Source organism: Haliaeetus albicilla, chromosome 8, assembly GCF_947461875.1.
Source record: "Haliaeetus albicilla chromosome 8, bHalAlb1.1, whole genome shotgun sequence".
In the NCBI taxonomy this organism is placed as follows: domain Eukaryota; kingdom Metazoa; phylum Chordata; class Aves; order Accipitriformes; family Accipitridae; genus Haliaeetus; species Haliaeetus albicilla.
This window is the reverse complement of record NC_091490.1, coordinates 43,878,036-43,894,164: the sequence shown is the minus strand read 5'-3', so window position 1 is coordinate 43,894,164 and position 16,129 is coordinate 43,878,036.

The window sequence follows — 16,129 nt, the reverse complement described above, 5'->3', positions numbered from 1 at the left end:
ACCGCAGCCGGAGCAGCTGCCGGGGTGATGCTGCCGAGCGCGGCCGGCACCGCAGGCAGGTGGGAGGCAGCGGGGGGGGGGATGTCACGAATGGCTGGCGGTGTCTGAAATGGGTTTTTACGGGCCGGAGTCTTCTCTAGCACCAATTTTACGTTGTCAGTGCCAGGACTTCAGAGCCGCGTGGGCGCTGGCAGCCCCCGAGGTCAACAGCCCCGTTGTGCCGGTGGTCGGGGTTTCAGGGTTGACGGAGATACAGCTTCACCTCCGCATGCTGCACTAAGGGCTGATTTACTCCGGGATACGGCTGCGCCAATTAATCAGGACCCCAGGGCTTGGTGCGGGGCGGCAGGGCTGGGTCCGTGCCCTCCTTCCAGATGCTCAGGTGTGGGGTGGGATGGGGGCAGCTCGTGGACCGTGGCTTTCCCCGTTTGCCGTAATTCCTCTGCTGAGCGGTGAAGGGGAGCTCCCCCAGCACAGCCCTGCTCCAGCACACGCTCTCCCTTCTGCACCTTCCTCCTCCTCTTCCTCCTAGCCCAGGACATGCTTGGCTCCATCTCTCTCCCACCAACTGCCGGACTCCTGTCTGGCCGCACAGGGGGTGGTGGGAGCTGCCCCCTGCGATCCCGGGGGGGGACGAAGCTCGTGTCTAGGCAGGGCGGCTGCTGGGGTGCCGGCGGCCACAGGCACGGTTGGGTTGACCCAGCTGCACCTCCAAGGGCAGTTTTGGGAGGTGACGGACCCTTGGCTGCGACCCTGCGGCATCCCGCGTTGGTGCTCCCCATCCACTCTGGTGCAAAGTCACCGGGGCCAGCCCCGGCGCAGCTCGGGGGTCCCGAGCCCCCATGGCGGCAGCTGCCCGGTTGTGGTGTGCACCTTCCTGAGGAGAGCAGCTACTGTGCGTCTCTGCCAGCGTGCCGCTCCTTGCTCCAGTTGAACGTTTTCAGTGTTAATAGTTTTTTCGGTTAATCCCGTGAAGGCAGCAGGCGCACCGTGCTCCACTGGCCCGTGGAATATCCCGCCTGGTGTGAAGTTACAGCTGCAGACAGCTCAGGAGCCCGATCCGCAGCTTGCTCAGGAGGGTGTAGCCTCCCCAGCCCCGGTGATATCATCCAGGTTTACACCTCGGTGAGGTGCAGGATCTGGCCAGAAACTCACCAGTTCCCCCTGGCACCTCTCTGCCTTCTCTCCTCTCGTTCTTGCTCCAGATTCAGAAGCCTGCAGGCAAAACACAGCCTGAGGAGGGATGCTCAGCTGGGCAGGTCTGATCCCTGCCATGCTTTGCACCAGGGTTTTCCCGATTTGTGCTGTGGAGGGGCCAACCCGGTGCGTGCTTGGGCAGGGATGCTGCCTTGGCTCCTCCAGCAGCGCTGGGGCAGCCCCAAGCACCGTGTGCCGAGGGAAATATTCACAGCACGAGGACGGGCTGAGCCAAGCTCTCCCCAGGGAGAGCAGGGAGCTGGCAGCGCCCCGTGCTAAAAAATGATCCTTTCTGCAAAGGCTGCATGATTCCCCAACCTTGCCGGCACCCTGACCCCCATTCGGGCCAGCCCACCCACCGAAATGCTGCCTCCCCCAAACCCCACCAAGTGCTCTGGGCTCCCTCCCTGTGAGCTGCCCCATGACCCCTCCCCAGCATCGGGCTTCAATTTGCTCCATTTAAATGAATTCCCAGAGGCCGGGCTACCGTCTCGCCTCCCCGCGTCCTCCGTGGCCTTGTGCCTTTGCACGTGGCTTGTGGGTGCTGCAGAGCTCGGGCTCCTGCATCCACCAGCTTGTGCAGTGGCCACCGAGGTTTGCACGGTGGCCACCGAGGTTTGCACGTGCGGGGCTCATCCCTGCATCCCCCGGTCCCATCCCACGCAGGGGACTGCAGCACCCTGCAGCACCCTGTGCTCACCGTGGGCTCACTGGCACCTCCCAGGCTCCATCGCTTCTCTCCGGCAGCTCCCGGTGCAGGCTCCTGCCCCATTTCGGCACGGCTCCGATAAGAGCGCGCATCCATCACCGTGAGAGGCGGCCGGGCTCGCCGGGGGAAAGCGCTGATAAAGTGGTGCGGGGGGACCCGCCGTCCCTGCTGCTTGTTTTCTGCTACCTGGCTGTCACATCTGCACTTCACTCCCTGCCTTCCCTCCCACCATCCCTCTCCCCAGCCTTATCTCCTGATAGGTACAAGCGATACAACCCGAAACGTTCATGTAACAAGCTGCCGGCTGCCGAGCACCCAGGAGAATACCAGATCGGGGGGATGATTTATGAAAATAGCGCGAGAGAGGAGAGCGGGGAGTTTGCTGAGCCGCAGCAGAGACGAGTCGCACGTGGCGAGGGATGCCGGCTCCCATCGCCGCTCCCGGAGCATCGCTGGCACCTTTGCTCCCGGCTGATCCGGATGCGGGGCCGTGCCTGGTGCCGGTGGGCGGCCGAAATGGGCGGCGCAGGGGGGGAGGCGGGTGCGTGCAGCCCCCGCGCTGTCCCTTTGCGGCCATTGATTTCCATGAAATAAGGCAGCCGAGTGTGTAATTGCGCACAGCGATGGCAGCCTCCTTTACATGCCGTTTGGCAGGGCCCTGCTCGCAGGAAATGAAACTTTTCAGGCCACTAGACATTTAGTTTTCTTCAGCTGTTAATTCCCCCGCCCCGGGGAGAGGAGGGGGCGAGGGCGGCCTCGCAGGGAGGGTGATGGAGGGGTGGGCTGGGGGCTGCTGCAGCCCCCCGGGCGTGGGAGCATCCGTAGGGAGCGATGGGCGAGAGCATCTCGGGAGGTCAGTACCCCTCGCCCGCACCCAGGGCACCTTCCCTGCCCCTTTGCCACCATCCTGAGCCCAGCTTGGCCGGTGGGAGAGGCGAAGCAAGCACCGAGCATCCGCGTCCCTGCCCTCTGCCAGCCCCCAGAGCTTTGCCGAGGAGCAATTTCTCCCCCAGGCACCGAGTGAGCATCCATTCCCCCCGAAGAGCTCCTCTCTCGCAAGGTAACCGGCATTATATTCGGACCAATTGCTCCAGCATGATCCTCCTGAATGTTGCACAGCATGTACACGGCGTCTTATGTAAAATACATGCCCCTGGGTGAGCCTTTTAATAGCAATGGCTCCTGCCCGGGGGGCGGGGGGGCCGCTCTCTGCCACGGCGGTGCCAAGAAATGATTGAAAAGTTGGGGCTCGCCGTAGGAAACACCCTGCTGGGGGGAACAACGTGTTTTCATTCCCCTGCCAGGTAACAAATGAAAAGAATTGCAATGAATGCTAATGGGGTGGGGAGCGGGATGCTGCGGACAGAGGCTGCCGGGGCTGGAGCCGGGGCTGGGCAGGAGCTGGGGTGAGCGGGGATGGGGGGGTCTGGCCCTGGGAACGTGGGAGCTGCTGGGGGACCCTGGGTTTGCAGACCGGAGCCGGCCACGTGGCAGACGGCCTGACCCAGCACAGGGCTGGTGGGTGCTATGGGGAGGATGCTCTGGGGTGCTGTACCAAAATCGTTTCTATTCGTAGCAAACCAGAGCTGGTGGAATGTGCCAGCCCTCAAAATTCCCCTTGACGGGAGCTCCCATCCCCAGCGAGCCCGTCCCGGCTGTCACCCTCCCTGTGCTACGGCCGAGCTGCCGTTGAACCGGCTCCTCGCAGGCAGCCGGCGAAGGGCTGCGCCGGGCTGAGCTGTTTGTAAATGAAGCCGGTCTGGAAAGCGGGAGGGTAAACACGGATGAATAGCCTTCATCCACTCCAGTAAATATTTTATATCACACACCAAGAAAAGACACTCCTATTTAAATGATTTATAAAGGAAGATCATGTAGAGGTTTCTATAAAATATGTAGGGCTCCTAATCCCGACATCATCAAGCAAAGAGGACTGAAATCATATATTACCTTTTCAACAGCCTCGCCGGCTGCAGGGATACAACTGACAAATAAAAGTGTGTTTACAGCTTTTGGGCTCCTCTGGGGAGAGGTAAATCATGGCGGGGGTGGGAAGGGGAAAGGAAGCCGGAAATTAAGTGGCAATTTCTGTCCGTTACGGCGGTGCGGGACCGGGGGGATGCCGGACTCGGGGGACCCCGGTGTCCCCGTCCCAGGCAGTCATGCTGTGGGTGCAGGGATGCTCATCCCCCAGCAGGACCCTGGGGGGTGGGCGCAGGGATAAAGCCCTCTGGGATGCCCAGAGCCGCACCGATGTACAACGGGTTGGTGCACGTCAAGGCCGTGCCCTGCTCGTCTCTGCGGCAGAGCTGGATCGACAGCAGCCATCGGGGATGGGTTTTCCATGGGCAGCAGCAGAGTCAGGATCAGGCCCGTGGGGATACGGGTCTTTTAACCTGGGGGCTGGCATCCACCCCCTCCACGCTGCCACTTGAGGCTCCCACTGCCCCATCCCCTCGCCGCGTCCTTTTGGGTCCATTTATTGCTTTTTCCCCCCACCGCAGACCCATGTGCTGCCACCATCTCCCCACCGGGAACTGGGGGACCCACGGCCCTGGCAATTGGCACGCACCATGCACCCGCGCCGGCGAGGGGCACAACCGGCCTCTGGCAGCGGCGGCGGCGATTTGGCATGCGGCAGCGGGAGCCACCAGCCGATGGGGCCCTGGCCGCCACGTTATTAAGGGATTAGCAAGTTGTCTTGGCGCTCAATTGTAGATAAGTGCCGCATTTTGTATTATCTTTTCACGCTGCACCGCGAAGGATGACAAAGAGACAACATGGGTGTCATGGCCTTCAGCATATCATTAAGGGTAATTTGTCTTGCGGGGAGGGGGAGGGTGAAGAGAGAGAGGGAAGGAGAGGAGGCGAGGGAGGAGAGGGAAAAGCAGCCCGGGAGGAGAGAGGGGATTAAAAACTAAGGAGAGGAGATTAGGAGTGAAATGCAAACTGTATTCAGAGTCAGCCAGGCAGGGAGAAGCAAATAGCCGAGGAGGGGACAGCCGTGCCGTGGGGGCTCAGCCCGGCAGCCGGGTCCTGCGCTGGGGCCAAGGCGGCAGGAGAAAGCTCCGGGGCTGGGATAGAGGAGGCAGGAGGGTGGGCAGGATGGGGGGGGCTTCAGAGACCCCCCCTCTTCTTTTCCTGCACAGAAGAGCCCTGAATCCATCCCCAGCCTCAATCATACGCATTAATCTATAATAATAAGCAGCCATGCAGCCCGGTGTCACAGGCAATAAGATGCACACCGGAGGACTCGAGTGAATCCATTTCCCCCTTTCATGACTGACTAACCATTGCCATCAGCCCAGGGGGCTCTGGGGGGGGCTGGGGGCACGGCAGGGGGGGCCAGGGCATGATGGCAGCTCCCTGGTACAGCCCAGTCCTTGGTGCAACCTGCTCCTTGGTGCAACCTGCTCCCTGTGCAATCTGCTCCTGGTGCAACCCGCTCCTGGTGCGACCCCATTTCTCACAGGCTTTGCAGCCCCCCCGGTCCCACTCGCCCCATCCTCGTGCGGCACACGGCAGCCAACCCCATTAGGAGCTGGCACCGCACGGCAGGGTCTGCTCCCCCCTTGCAGGGCAGCGAAGGGTAAAAGAAAGAGTAATAGCAAGAGGAAAATGTAGCAGAAATCCAGCAAAGCCCCCCAGGCCTGGGAAAGCGGGGGCTGAGCCGGCCGTGGTTTGCTCTATCGGTCAATCAATCAATCAGGAATAAAGGCGTGGGTATTGATCGGGGAAGATGGCTTTTCAGGGGCTGGGTAATGGAAATATGCATCTGGAGACAGTCAAATGGAACCGCTAATGCCACGGTCACTGCTACGAGGAGACGCCGACCTGATTTGCAGAAGGAGAAACTCTGTGACGACAGCTCACCCTCACCCAAACGCCACCTCGGCCCCTTCCCGCAGACCCCAGGCTGGCCGAATCCCCGTGGGGTGGCGAGGGGCTGGTGGTGGCCCCGGGGGGGTCGCAGCCACCCTGGGGAGAGGGGCAGCCGGGTCCCGCCGTGGTCCCCCGGCCTCTTCCTCCACCGCAGGGACTGGGTCTGCTGGGGACGGGGCATCCTCCCGCACCCCCTCCCTCCCCTCCCCTTCTGATAATCCTATTTTTGAACCAGGGGATTAGGATCAATACTTCACTCCTAATGCTGTGGTAATACAGTGTTACACCGCCAGCGCCAGTTCCCTGCTGAAACACTTAAGGTAGTTTAAACCCATTTGTGCCGGGGAGTGCCGTGAATCCACAACGAGCTCCTCGCACGGCTGAGGCAGAGCCGCGGCGGGGCGGCACGGTGGGTGCCGGCCTGGCAGCTGCCCGCACGGCTGCCGGCCAAATCCAGCCCTGGGTGGCCACGGCCAGCGAGGGGACGGTGGTCCTTTGAGCCCAGGGGGCTTCTGGACCCCAAAAGCGCCGTGCCGGGCAGGGGCTTGCGTGCGCTGGGGCCACCGCTGTGTCCCCGGCAGCCGGCCGGGCAGGAGCTGCGAGGGAGGTGCAGGCAGCGGCTGCCCACGCTGCCTGTCTTGGCACTGCGGCTGGCTCTGCTTCAGGCAGCCAAGCCCTCGTGCAAGCACTCCTAGTGTGAGCACCCCTTGTGCAAGCACTCCTTGTGCGAGCACCCCTCGAGCAAGCATCCCTCAAGTGAGCATCCCTCGAGCAAGCATCCCTCCTGCAAGCATCCCTCGTGCAATCAAGCCCTTGTGCAAATAGTTGTGGCCCCTGGGTTTTGGGTGACCCTGGCCCCGCCCCACATTTTGGGTCACCCCAGCTCTGCCCCAGGCGTGGGTGCCCGAGCAGCCCCTCGCCAGCCAGAGGGATGGCTCCAGCGTGGGGCCGGGGGGAAACCCGGCCATCTTTTACTCCAAATTGGCTGAGGGGTTTGGAGGCAAACTCCCAGGGAATAGAAACACAAATATTTCCATCCAATGCTATAATTATGAATTAGAGCAAAGCTCTGTCTTTATTAGGTGCTAATAGAGATAAAGGGGGTTTTGAAATGCAAGGCACAGCTATATAAATGCTAATTCACCCAGAGACCTTCCTCTCTCCCCAGACCGCAGAGAACCGAGGTTTCAAGGCAACTTCTCTCAAAAAAAAAAAAAATCCCGGCCGAGCAAACTCCAAGAAACCATCTCAGCAACTTAATTAAGTTTGTTTAGCGATGCAGCAGCTCCCCTCGGTCAGGCTGCCCTGGCACCAGCGATGCCCCAGCAAACCCCATCTATGGGGCGCGGGACAGGAGCTGCCCGTGGGGACCGGGGGGGCAGCGAGGGGCTGGCGGGGGCCCTACGGCGTGTGAGCGCCGAGGCATGGCGAGGGCTGCGTCCCCTGTGCACGTGGGTGTTGCAGCACGCGCTTGTGCACACGCACACAGGCATTGCGGCGTGTGCGCGCGCACACGTCGCACGCATGTGTGTGCATGCGCCGTGGCATTGCTGCGGCAGCCCTGCGCACACGTGCTGCCCTTCCTCGAGGCACCGATGCAGGAGCAAGGCGAATCGCCACTCTGTGCTGCCCACGGGCAAGGCCAAGCAGGCTCTCGGCGATAGCGGCACAGCCACAGCCCCCCTTTACTGGAGCTGTAACATTGCAGGGAACGGCTTTGCGGACCCTCGCCCACCTCAGTCCCCCCCCTCCAGGGACACCAACCCCACTATGGAGCCCCTCGGCTGGAGCCCAGCCAGCCCCAAGCTGACCAGGGGGTGACGGGGAAAGAGCAGACCCTCTAGCCCAGCTCCTGCCTTCAGCGGTGTTTAAAAGCTCCAGGAGTGCTTAAAAAGCTTCCAAGGTGGGTTATTAGGGAAATGAGCGGCATGGATCCTAACGAAGGGAAAGCAGCTCGCTAGCAGTTGCCCTGCCTTCCACAACCAGGCGATCGATGCTGGATCCCCTCTGCTCCTGGCTCCTCTTTTCCAGGGAACTCCTTCCGTCACCTGGTGCAGACCAGGCGATGATTTATCCGCCCGCTGGGTGTGCGAAACCCATTACAACAGCCCCAGCTTTACCTGGTGCCCCCCATTCCTCTCCCTGTCACCCCAAATATGTATTTTTCAATTTTCTCCCGTATCGATTTTCAATCTGGTGCAGAGAAACAAGACAATCCTGGCAGAGCCAGCCTGGCTTTCGCTGCTGCTCGGCCGAAAAGTCATCCCTGCAATTAATGGCTGTCCTCGGCAGCGGCTGATGGGGTGCGGGGGGGTGGGTGCCTTTGCAGGGGGTTGCTCTGCTCCGTGTGGGGGGGGGCATCCTTGGCCTCTCCTTTCCCACCCCGCAGGCACGGGGCTGAGCGGTGCAAGGGGCACGGTGGGTGCGAGGCTGCAAGCCCCCCCCATGGTATTTTGCCAAGGTGGGGGGGACACTGGGGGTCCCTCACCAGGCTGGTTCTTCCACAGTCCCTCATTCCCCCGGCCGTGCTCGATCCGTTTCCCAGGGATGCCAAGCTCCCCGGTCGGGCTGAAGGATGCTCGTGGCAGCAGCTGTGAGGGGCCTGGGTGGGATCGGGCCGGATCCTGCACCAGCATAAAGTGGTCTCATCCCTCCAAGCAGTGCTGACTGTGCCGGGTTACACCGGCGAGGATCCGGTCCTCTGTGCTTGGAGTAGTTTTCAATTAAAACAAAAATATCCCGTAATAACCCACAGAGGGGTTTTTATTTCCTTCCTTTTTTTAATTTTTTTTTTTTTTAAATAAATCTATTATGAGGAGCTTAGAGATGTATGTAAAACCGGCGAGGGACGATTTGAGGATTAGGGATCGGCGCTGTCCTGGTGTGACAAGCAAAGAAAAGAAAATCCTGCCGGGCTGGGAAGGGGACGCCGCGTCCAGCCGGGGCGGCGGAGCTGGAGGGGTCACTGCGGCGGTGACGGCTCCGGAAGCGGCGGCGAGACCCCGGTGCTGGCAAAGGGGGGTCCCAGAGCGGACCCCCCCACAGCTGCCCAAGCTCCTGCCGCGCTCCTCACCCGTTCCCTGCCCACCTGCATCCAGTTTAGCATAAAAGTCATTTTGGTTTGGGCCCCCCATCTGCTGCTCCCTCATTTCCAAGCAGCTGATAACTGTCCTGAGCATCAGGGAAACCCACCGGCTGGGGACCCATAGCTGTGAGGGGTGAGGAGTGTTTAACCCCCTCCGCCAAGGATAATTGGCTTGTTTACCATTTTCCTGACCCCAGAAAGACAATGAAATTGTGCACGAAACCAATAGATTTTAGCCACATGCCTGCAGAGAGAGAGGCGATATAAATAAAATACAGATAGGGATTCGTGCGGTGGGGCTGGGTAATGGATTCATAGCGTGAGCGGGGACGTGCCGAGGCTGCCCGGGGGTCAGGACGGGATGACCCCTGTCCTGGCCCCAGGTGCACCTTGTGATGATGCTCGGGGTGGCTTTTTGGGGCCAATTCTGACTTTCCTGGAAACCGCCCCACGGGACTAGCCAGCCCGGGCTGTGGCACTGAGCCTGGTTTGCATAAGTGTTTTGGGTAAAAATCCCATGTTCTGAGCAAAACCCGCTGCTGGGGGAGAGCGGCTGCGGCTCCACGGCAGCCACTGCCCCGGGACAGGCTCAGGGTGCGGACACGGGGGTACCCGGAGCATCCCTGGGACGGCTCCTCCTGCATCCCTGTGGCAGGCACTGAGCTGGCACCCTCAGAGCCCCTGCTCATCCTCTTGCTTTAATGCACCACCTCTATTTATTCTGCTCCTGTAACTGTAAAATTGATTTTCTTGCAACAAGACGCTTGTCTTTCACTACTGAACGCACCCAAATGCTCCAACATAAGACACTGGCAATTTTTAATTAATTTCCTTTATACCTCTTGCCTCCCCGAGCAGGCATGTGGAACCGGAACAGGGGAGCCCAAAAAGGAGCAGGATCCAGAGGTGACAAAAGCACTTTTTATCCTTGATATGATTATTAATAATATACACCATTTACCTAACGAGGCAGGAGCGCGGGAGGGTAGGGGTAAGCGGCAACAGGCGCAGGGAAGTGATTAGTGCATCTTGTAGCTGCAAGGCTGGAGAAGCATCTTTAACCACCGTAATCTTTAAATATTATCTCAGAGCAGCTCCCCTCCGCCCGCACCCAAAGCAGCCCCGCTCCGCCGATCGCCGCCAGTCCTTGCCCTGCTTGGCCACATCCCAGTCCATCGTGGCCGGGATCCCGGCCGAGGCGGCATCCCCCCGGGCTGGGAGGGAAAGGTGTCGGGGAAAGGGAAAGGAGCCCCTCGACAGCAAACCGCAAACACATGTGGCTGAGCCCAGCGAAGGACTAATTGAAAAAGCCCTGCTGCACATCACACCCCGCTGATAACGAGCTCGGGGTTATTAAAGCCTTAATGGCTGGGTTGTAGGGAGCCCTCCCTGTTGCTCTGCCCGGCTCCCACCCTGCCCGCGCACCCACAGCCTCCCAGGGGATGCTGTGAGCCCCCAGCTCTGGGGGGGGTCCTGCAGCTGCCCTGTGCCCCCCCGAGGGGCTGCGCTAAAGCCAGAGGAAGCGCCTTGGCTGACGCTCGAGAGAAGCGTGCAGGTGAGGTGCAGCACCGCGCGTCCTTCCCCAAAGCCCTGGATGGGGATCGGTGCCGGGACTCCTGGCCGGAGGGTCCCCCTGTCACCCCCAGCCCCCCCACCCCGTGCACTCGCTGCTGTTCCCCAAAAAGTGTGGTCGGCTCAGCCTCGTGGGCAGTGTCGAGGCAGGAGAGCTGGCTGGACCATGAGCGTCCCCAGCGCCAGGCAGGGCTGGGGGGGGTCCCCAGGAGCGGGGCAAGGTCAGAGGGGTCTTTTCGGCTGTAAGGAGAGAGCAAAGCGCCTCTGTCCCCTCCGGCGGCGCGGGGCACCGGGAGCACGCAGGCAGGAGCGCACAAGCACGCGGACGCGTGCGCGCCCAAACGAGCTGCCCAAAAAAAGTTACTTGGGGGGGGGGGAGGAAGGGGAGAGGGGAAGAAAAAAAAAAAAGAGGAAAAAAAGCAAAGGAAAGTCCTGCAGTCTTTTGCCGTGTCAGTTCTCCGTCTGCTGTCACTCAGCCGCCGAATTCTCCTTCAAGTTGTCATAGCGAGGCTGGCGGGGATTATGCCGAGGCTCTGTCCAGAATTGATTCATGTGGAACGCGTGCTTGACGAGCGGAACCGCTGGTGTGAGCGGGAGCCGCTGAGACCCCCTATTTTCCCACCTTCCTCAGACAATCTGGTATTGTTTGGCCGCAGCCTTAGTGATCCCTGCACCGGGGCTGTGACTGACACAGCTTTGAGGCTCTAAGGCGTATTTTGAATTTCTAAAACCTCTCAGGAAGTCCCCGGGGTGCCTTCTGCCATTGTCTTGTTTCTCCTTTCGCCTTTTTCCCTTTCCACCCGATCCCCTCCCGCCTCCCCCGCCGCCTCCTCCCCCTTTTTTTTTTTCCCCTTCCTCCCCCTAATTCCAGGCCCTACAATCCCTAACACAGCCCAGTTTTTTCTTTCGCCCCATGTTTATGCTCTGACTCTCTCTGGAGCTGCTCAGCCAGTTCGCAAACATGATTTAAAAAAAAAAAAAAAAGGAAAAACTAAATAAAGCTCTAAAAGTTCCCAGATCCTTGATCCACCATGGAGAAGAAGGGCTTTACTTGTTTGCTTTTAATCAGCTGACACAAACCCCAGGATGTGTTGAAAAATAATACTAGAAATAAATCTTTCACCTAATCTATCGCACGCTTGCGTCCATCTTGCTGCCCGCTCCGCTCTGGCCATCCATCACCCATCCATCCCCGCCGGGGCTGTGCGGAGGGACTGTCCTGCGGGATCTGGCTGAGGAGTTTCCATCTCGGTGAAGCGTTTCCATCAGGAGCCCCCAAAGGGGTGCAGAGCCCCCGTCCCCCGGCAAAGGACTGGGCTGTGCCCGGCACGGGGTCCAGGCTCTGCTACCTTTGCCTTGGGCTTTCGTGTGCTGGGACCATCGCGCCGGCACTGCCCCGTCCCCCCCGGCCTCTCCAGGGCTCGGCACTATATAACCATTTCCCATTTCCAGTCTTAATCTTATAAGAATGAATTGAGAATGACCAGCGTAAATACACAGGTGCCACTGGGAGCAGAAACCACTCTTTAATCTCAGATATGAAAACAATTCCCTGCTCCGCTCGCTAGCAATCAGCAAGTGCTATCAGTGCCGCGCTCTCCCCGGGAACAGGAGAGCTTATAAATATGAATTAGTGCAGAGAAAATCTACTCTCTTACCTAAAGCTAAATGTTATCTGGGTCCCTTTCCAGCAGTGGCTGACATTTCCAGAGTGCTTTTAGTCACATCTGCGGGAAGACAACTCATTTCTTGTTTTTAAAAAAAAAAAAAGGGAAGAGAGGGAGAAAGGAAAGAAAGAGGAAGCAGAGGAGGAGCGGGAGGAGGACGAGCGGCGGCGTAGGGAGATGCTGCCTTTGTTTAAAGAGGGAAATGCTGGATGCCTGAGCCTCCTCCGGGAGAGGGGAGATGCCAGGTGGGCTCTGCCCCAGCACCCGACGCTCGCCGGGGAAAGGACGGTGTGGCCGGGGAAGCCAAAGCTCCGAGGCAGCGGCACAACATGCTCCTGTCTGAGCAAGGCCTCGAAATGCGGGTGCTCGTGGTTGGGGCATCGAGCGGCTCCAGGGAGGCTCCTAGTGCTGCCACCCGCCTGCCCCGGGGTCCTGCTGGGGGGGGAACATGGGGAGCGGGGACCCCATCTCGGCACCTTGGCGTGCAGCGCTGAGCGCAGCCCACAGCGGTGATGGCAACCGGTGCCGGAGGGACAGCGTGTTCCGTGGCGATGGGTGTCCCTAGTCCTGGCACGGAGCCCCTTGGGTTCGCCTGGGTGAAGCCTCCTGGAAGTGGAGCCCGGGAGGGTCTGGGTCCTGCGGGGATTTGTGGGATGGCAGGTCCCCATGTGCCGCCTCTGCCCAGATTTTTTGGTGAGCCGTGGCTGGGTCACCTCTTGCTGTCGGTGGGGCACTGCTGGAGCGGCATGGCTGGACCACCGAAAGCCGCAGGGTCTGGCCCGGGAGCAGGAGTCGGTGCCCGAGACAGAGCTGGGAGCATCCCTGGTGGACATCCTGAAAATGGGGAGGTGGGCTGTGCTGTGCTGCCCTGCCAGAGCTGGGGAAACTGAGGCACGGCATGGGAAATGCTCCCGCAACCCCAGCCAAGGAGATCTCTTTGGAGAGAGGGGAGAGTGCGAGGAAGATGATGGGGCGGGAGGGCCCCTGGGTATCACCAGCAGCACCAGCTCAGCCCCAGCAGCGTGTCCCAGGCACAGGGCTTGCTCTGCTCCGGCAGCATCCCAGCCGGCCGCACCTCTCCCTGCCTCGCCTACCCTCTGGCTCTGGGTGCCCGAGGGTCCCCCACATGCTGCCACCGCACCCCAAAGGGCCCCCACGTCTCCACGGGCCAGTGCTGCTGCTGACGGGGAAGGATGCGGCCCCACGGCGGGCATCCAAACCCCATCCCTCCTCCCTCCCGCCGCCCGGCTCTGATCCCCACTACCTGCGCTCGCTGGCCTCTCACCGCAAACATATCTGCGAGGGAAGGAACTACAGACCACGAGAGTCTCTAATGGGATGCTTAAGCCGTCTTTTAGGTTTTTAATGAGCGGTTCCTGGCAGGAATGCTAAACATCACTAGGTAGACAGACCTGCCTCGCTGTCAGGCGGCGCAATGTGTTTCTGTGTCCTTGTCTGGCTTAAGTGAGCTCTGACCTCATTTGCTTCGTGCCATTCAATTAACAAGGCGAGCTGCGCTGGGCGGGGGGGGGGGGGGGGGATGCCGGGGGGACTTTAACCGTATGTATTAATTTCCATTTTATGTTCCAAACAATTGAGCATCGCTCGGCGGCGGGAAGCGGCGGCCGGCCCCTCTCGTGGGTATGGTTCCCAGACGCCGCTCTGCCCGGGCTGTGCTTTGCTGGTGACCCCCAGCCCAGCGCTGGCAGCTTGTGGGGTTGGGGGGGGATCTCAGGGGGTCCCCGCTCTGGCCTTCCCTTCCCATCCTCCATCCAGGGAAGGATCCGTGCCCCGTGCAGCCCCTTCACCACACTTTGGTTAATGCCCCTCCATCTTGTGCTTCATCTGGAACGTCGATGGCTGCGCAGTGAGAGAGAAATGATTTGGAAAGGGGCGAGAGAGGGAGAGAAATGTTTCCCGGGATGTTAAAAAAAGCGACTTCAGGCACCTAAATTTATGCTGCTCTAAAATGGATTTTATTCCAGTGTAATGAGAGAACAAAATAATTAATTCCTCTCCCGCAGACAAAAGGCTAGAGGCTTTCCTCCAGCCTCGTCTTCCCACCGAGCCGTCGGGAAGATGGGCCGGTTCCTGGGGCACCTCGCCCGGTGCCAGGGCCGGATCCTGGAGGTGCAGCCCAGCCCCTTCGCACAGGCTGGGGGCTGGATCTGCACCCCGGGGTGGTGGCCCGGTTGGGGACGGGGTGCTGCAAAGGGCAGAACCCTCTGTGCTTGTGGGGCACTGGGGTGTGCAGGGGATGGGGGCTGCCCGGCTGCTGTCACAGCCCCATCCCATCTCCTGCTGCCCAGGCTGGATCCAGCCCCACGCTCCATCCAGCGCCCACCCATGGGTGGCAGATTGGGTGTCTGTGGGTACCATGGGGTGGGTTTGCCATCCCCTCGCTAAGAGGCGAATTACCGCGTTTCTGAAGGGAAGGAGTTGCCTCTGCTCTTCAAAGGCAGCCCCCCCCCCAGCTCTTTTGGGGCTGGGGATGAACAGGGGGATTGTGGTTGTACTGGATGAAGCGATAAATATTAATTATGCAAACCAGCCTCTTCCAGCCCACCCTTGTCTCCACAACATTCCAGGACAGGGAGAAATGGAGGCAGAGTCAATTTATTCACTTAGCAGGTCACTCCCTTTAAGAACATCCCTTTCAAAAGAGAGTTGCAACTAGATTAGATCAAGCAGGGCTGAGCTTGCCTCCCTCAGATATGATAAAATATTCTAATAAATACTTGGGAAGCCCATTACAAGGAGACTGTTCCGTGCCGGTGAGACCTTCACGGCGGGGCCTTTCATGCGGGTCTCCCATCTGAGTCGTGGCAGTGGGGGGGCCATGCAGCATCTCTGGGGCCCCACTGCCCGTCGGTCCCACGCAGAGGGTCGCTGCCCCACGGGATGCTCTCCCTGTTTCCGATTTTTAATAACAAACCATAAAACTCAGCTCCTGGCTCGCAGCTTTGAGGAGCAGGGTCGGAAAGGAGCCCCTCTCGCCTCGGTGGGCCCCATGGCGAGGGCAGCCCCGGTTCCCAGCCAGGACTGACAAGGAGGGGGGAACGGAGGGTGCTGCTGAACCCCCCCCCCAGCTCCTGCATTTTTGCTGTTGGAGCTGACACTGCTGGCGTGGTGTGACCCGTGGCCGTGGGCTTGGGCCGGGATTCGTTTCCTCGCCACGTACGTACAGGAGAAACCCCCTGCTCGGGTCCCTTTGCTGCAGGGAAACACAAAACCCCACGGGGCTCCCTGACAGCGTGGGGGGCCCCAGCCACGGGGACAACTGCACCCCGGCCCTGTCCCCACTCCCATCCCATCCCATCCCCATCCCCAGTCCCACCCCAGCCCATCCCCACTCCCATCCCATCCCATCCATCATCCCCAGTCCCACCCCAGCCCATCCCATCCCCAATCCCACCCCAATGCCGTTCCCATCCTCTTCCTGGCCCCAGCCCACCCCATCCCCAATCCCACCCCACCCCATCTCATCCCACCCCCCCACCCCATCCCATCCCCCCCAACCCCCCCGCCACGCCCCCTCCCATCCCCATTCCCCCCATTCCTCAACCCAATCCCGCCCCAATCCCAATCTCAGCCCCGCCCTGCCCCCTCCCACTCTCACCCCCTCCCGCCCCTATTTCACCCGCCCCCCCGCCCCCCCCCCGGTTCCCATCCGGCGGGCGACGGCGTCACCGTGCGGTCGCGCCCGGCAGCGCCCGCGTCCTCCCCCCGGGGCAGGATCCAGCCCCCGGGACCCGGACCCGGACCCGGGGGGGGAGTATGCCGGGCTCTGGGTGCTCCCCGGGCCGGGCCAGGATCCCCCCCCCCGGGTGGGTGCAGGGCTGTGGGTGCTCCCCGCGATGCGGGTCAGGCTCGGTCCTTCGGTACCCGAGGGGGTGCTGGGTGCTCCCCGGGGAGAGCGTCCGGATCCGGCACGGTAGCCCCCCCACGACCCCCCCCCTCCAGCCTGGGGCTGCGAGCGCCGGGGAGCGGCTGCAGCGTGGGGCTGGGACCCGGGGC